Source organism: Salmo salar, chromosome 07, assembly GCF_965601325.2.
Source record: "Salmo salar chromosome 07, fSalSal1, whole genome shotgun sequence".
NCBI lineage: Eukaryota > Metazoa > Chordata > Actinopteri > Salmoniformes > Salmonidae > Salmo > Salmo salar.
The window spans coordinates 26,818,056-26,823,547 of NC_138297.1; positions in this window are offsets into that span (position 1 = coordinate 26,818,056).

The window sequence follows — 5,492 nt, forward strand, 5'->3', positions numbered from 1 at the left end:
TGTAGCAGTCAGGCTACATTTGTATGCCTCTGTTTACAATCAGTTCATTTTGTTGCATGAATTGCAGTGCATTTTCTTAGGCTACATTTTGCCGAATTGCATAGGCCACAAATCTTTTACGGATGCATGTGATGGAAAAACAATTTTTTTAATTCCCATGACAACTAGGCCAAATCAATATCTCATCTGCAATGCAAGTGACATACTGTACATTTATTGAATGTTTAGCCTCTATTCTTTTTCCTGTTTTTAATTACATTGAAATGAAATGTTTCTGCATTTTCCATTAAGGTGATTGTTTTATTGTTGGCCTATGGCTAAAGGCTATATTGTTTATGACCTGAATCAGTCACCCCTGTAAAAACCTACTGTCATGCAACATTATAGCTTACAACGTGATTTATATCCTAAAAAAGACGTGTGAAATTCAACAACTAGAAATCAAAGTGATTTCTAGAACTTTTTATCTCATTAGAAATTCATCAATTTAGCATCACAAACAGGCCCCGAACACAGTCTTATGAGGATCAAATGATCTAACCAATATTTGAAATATCAATATCCTTTAATCCAAGCACACACAATCATAGAAACCTGAGGAGATAATACGTTTCTGCACCTCATCTGTAAATTGAGATACACCCCCACACACTCTCTCTTGTAGCGTAAAGACAATTAACATTTTGGGACGTGTAGAGACAGGACAGACTGAAAATGAAAGCAGTGGGTGGGTTTTAAAACTGCCAATTGACTTTGTTTGTGTCTCTAGTCTCTACAGCCCACTTCTTTTATCAGCAATCTACATGCAGAATAGAACCAGAACTAGAATGAGATTCCATTTCTATGGATAGAACATTTGTATTTGAATGTCCTTGTCCCGGACAAACCTTGAGTTTGAGATCCTGAGTTGTTTGTATAGGCATAGATAGCTATGCCACATTGTCATGTTTTATGTGTGTTAATGGGTCAAATTATATGGATTTATCTCTGTAACACGGACGCGCACACACACACACACACACACACACACACACACACACACACACACACACACACACACACACAGAAGAAGCCTCAAGGGGCTCTTTCCATTGATTTATATTTCGAACTTTAAGCCATTTAGACACTAATGGATGGAAGCCAGGACATCCATCTCATCTCATTGTGTTCAGTCTTTTTCTTGTAGATCCTCAATATATCTATACCCCACTGACTGCTTCATAAGGTCGTCGCAGTAATAAGACCCTATACTTTCTGCATAATGTTTACACGAATTTATACACAAAAGGATTCTAATTCTGCAATCGATCATATCCACCACCAGCATTTAGATTGCGATTTTATTAGGCTCCTTTTGTACAATAACGAAAAAGACATTACAGACAAAAGACTACAATTTATATACATTTAAAACATGTAGCGTGCATGTGTGTGTGTGCATCTATCAGTTACACATACATGTCGCTACATACACACAACAAGTAGGTCACATGGGGGAGAGGCGTTGTGGCGTGAGGTGTCGCTTTGTTTGTTTTTTGTAAACCAGGTTTGCTGTTCACTTGCACTGTATTAGATGGAAGGTGCAATTATGGCTCTGTATATTACTGTGTGTTTCCTTGAATTTGTTCTGGGCCTGGGGACTGTGAAAAGACCCCTGGTGGCATGTCTGGTGGGGTAAGTGTGTGTCAGTGGTGTGTGTAAGGTGACTATACAAACAATTTGGAATTTCCAACACGTTAATGTTTCTTATAAAAACAAGAAGTGATGCAGTCACTCTCTCCTCAACTCTTAACCAAGAGAGACTGGCATGCGTAGTATTAATATTAGCCCTCTGATTATAATGAAGAGCAAAATGTGCCGCTCTGTTCTGGGCCAGCTGCAGCTTAACTAAGTCCTTCTTTGCAGCACTTCACCATATGACTGGACAATAATCAAGGTAAGATAAAAGCATTCCAGGTGTCAGTTGGTCAGTCATTTAGTAAATGGAGTGTAATGTACTTCACGCACAAACAGACACACACACTACAACACAAACACACACACACTCGTTTAGTAATTATTTTCTATTTCCAATGGGTGAGAGGATGAGAGCATACACACTTCCTTATGATCCACTATCCTGCTACTTTCAGTGTACCCTAGTGACTGGCCCTGTCGGTCCCCCAAGGGGTACCACTAACCACCATGTCCCCTCCATTGGGGTATCAGCAGCAGCTGGTTCCTGGAGGTGAGCAGGGGGTTCATCATGGAGCATGTGGCATCCCCCTCCTCAGTCTACCCCACCCCTCTACTCCTGTGGGGCATGTGGGGGTGTGTGGAACAGCTGCTGAGTTCCAAAAACCAATTAGAGCCCCCCTACCTTGCGCATCTGGACAGCCAATGAGAAACTAGGGGGAAGTGAGTGGGATCCTTAGTACCTGCAGGACGCCCATAATGAGGTCTCTGTGATAATAAGAATTTGGTGGGTGCATATATTTGTCCTTTGCATATCCCAACTCGTTTCACCTTGTTGGCCCAGGGATTCAAACCAGCAACCTTTCAGTTACTGGGCCAATGCTCTAACCAATAGGCTACCTGCCATGACCTGTGTGCGTGTGTACACAGTCTGTTGCTGCACTGGTAGAAACGTAAGATGCAGGCTATCGTCCAATGTTTAGTTTATGTAGGCCTATCCACCTATACATAGGCCTAGTATAACCCTACACCTATAGTCCTATATTCACATTTCTTTATATGAATATGGAGTCTAAAAGGTCAACAACAATAGCCTGTGTCAGGAGCATATAAACTAAATAATCAATGACCAAGATGTAATAGGCTAATGCTCACCTATGCATATTTGTTTGGTTAAAGAACTATGACGCACTACCATATGGGGTCATGTGAGGTCAACACAATCCCCTCCCGTCCGTATCACACAGGCTACGTTCCAAATTACACCCTATTCCCTAGTACTCTATTCCCCATAGGGCTCTGGTCAAAAGTAGTGCACTATGTAGGGAATAGGGTGCCATTTAGGATGCAAGATCAGTCTATTCTGAGACTTTCGCTAAATAATACATGGGATATGTCATTATCTAAACAATGGTGTGACTTGAGGGTTATGTTTCAGGCAGTCACTATCTGGGGTGTATGTGTGGATAAAAAGCCCAAGAAACAAATTGATAAATTATGCATTATAGTAGAGCCTAGAGACTATTCAAGTGTTGCCAGTGGGTAGCCTACTGAACGGCACAAAGCGTTTACCAGGGGCCGAATGTGACCACAGCCTGTTATGTGAACTCTATCGGTATGTGGTGTGAGATGGCTTTACAGTAAGAAGCAATTTATCACAGGGTGGCCCCGAGGTTGTGCTGAGATGTGTTCCTCCATGTTCAACCTGGACTCAGGGGTAGACGTAACATAGTAAAAGGTAAATCCGAGACACTCCAATTAGTATGATATGTTATGTTTCGTATGGTATGTATTCATTTATGGACGTCCGTCATATGATACAGTATGTTCCGAATGACAATTTCTATGATATGTTACGAATTTCAATTATTACAATATGTTATGAATTGCAATTCGTACAATATATAAAGAATTAGCAAAATGGCCTCCCTAGTGGCGCAGCGGTCCAAGCTGGCCGTGACCGGGAGACCCATGTGGCGAAGCACAGTTAGCCCAGCATTGTCCGGGTTAGGGGAGGGTTTGGCCGGCCGGTTGGCATGACCTTGTCCCATCGCGCTCTAGCGACTCCTGTGGCGGGTTGGGCACATGCACGGTCGTCAGTTGTACGGTGTTTCCTCTGACACATTGGTGCGTCTGGCTTCCGGGTTAAGCGAGCAATGTGTCAAGAAGTAGTGCGGCTTGGCAGGGTCATGTTTCGGAAGACGCATGGCTCTCCAGCTTCACCCCTCCTGAGTCCATACAGGAGTTGCGATGGGATGGGACAAGACTAACTACCAATTGGATATCACGAAATTGGGGCAAAAAATGGGTTAAAAAATGCAACATTTATTATATGCTTCGAATTCCAATTTGTTGTGGCTAACGTTAGCTAGGAGTCTAGGTGGCGAACACTAATGTTAGCTAGGCTAAGGGTTAAGGTTAGGGGAAGAGTTAGTTAACGTGCTAAGTAGTTGCAAAGTAGCTAAAAAGTAGTTTAAAAGTTGCTAATATCCTAAAGTTGTCATTGGGTTGCTAGATGTTCACGTTCGGTTTTGTCTTAAGTAACATTCTGTCTTATGTAACCATACCAAACGTAACATACAGTGCATTTTGGATATATTCAGACCCCTTTACCTTTTCCACATTTTTTTACAGCCTTATTCTAAAATAGATTCAATCGTTTTTTTCCCCTCATCAATCTACACACAGTACCCCATAATGACAAAGTCTCCCAGTCCCTGCCGCTGAAAAACATCCCGACAGCATGATGCTGCCACCACCATGGTTCACCGAAGGGATGGTGCCAGGTTTCCTCCAGGTGTGACGCTCGGCCTTCAGGCCAAAGAGCTCAATCTTGATTTCATCAGACCAGAGCATCTTATTTCTCATGGTCTGAGAGTCCTTTAGGTGCCTTTTGGCAAACTCCAAGCAGGCTGTCATTCGCCTTTTACTGAGGAGTGGCTTCCGTCTGGCCACTCCACCATAAAGGCCTGACTGGTGGAGTGCTGCAAAGATGGTTGTCCTTCTGGAAGGTTCTCCCATCTCCATAGAGGAACTCTGGAGCTCTGTCAGTGTGACCATCGGGTTCTTGGTCACCTCCCTGACCAAGGCCCTTCTCCCCTGATTGCTTAGTTTGGCCGGGCAGCCAGCTCTAGGAAGGGTCTTGGTGGTTCCAAACTTCTTCCATTTAAAATGAAGGAGGCCACTGTGTTCTTGGGGACCTTAAATTCTGCAGAAATGTTTTGGTATCCTTCCCCAGATCTGTGCCTTGACACAATCCTGTCTCAGGGCTTTACGGACAATTTCTTCGACCTCATGGCTTGGTTTTTGCTCTGTCATGCACTGTCAACTGTGGGACCTTATATAGACAGGTGTGTGCCTTTGCAAATCATGTCCTATCAATTGAATTTACCACAGGTTGACTCCAATCAAGTTGTCGAAACGTCTCAATGATGATCAATGGAAACAGGATGCACCTGAGCTCAATTTATTTTGAATCTCATAGCAAAGGATCTAAATACTTATTTCTGTTTTGTCTAAATGCCTGTTTTTGCTTTGTCATTATGGGGTATTTTGTGTAGATTGATAAGAGGAAAAAATTATTGTATCTATTTTAGAATAAGGCTGTAAAGTAACAATGTGGAAAAAGTCCAGGGGTATGAATACATTACAAATGCACTATATCACAGTCATTTCAGTATCCCAGATCTACATTTACTATGTTACGTTTAGTCTATGAGACCAGTCTGTGATGTTCACAGTCAACTGAGGAACATGTTATAAATAGGTGTCTGGTGAGGCTATGTCGAGTTGCACTTAGGTTACTGCAGGTAGACTAT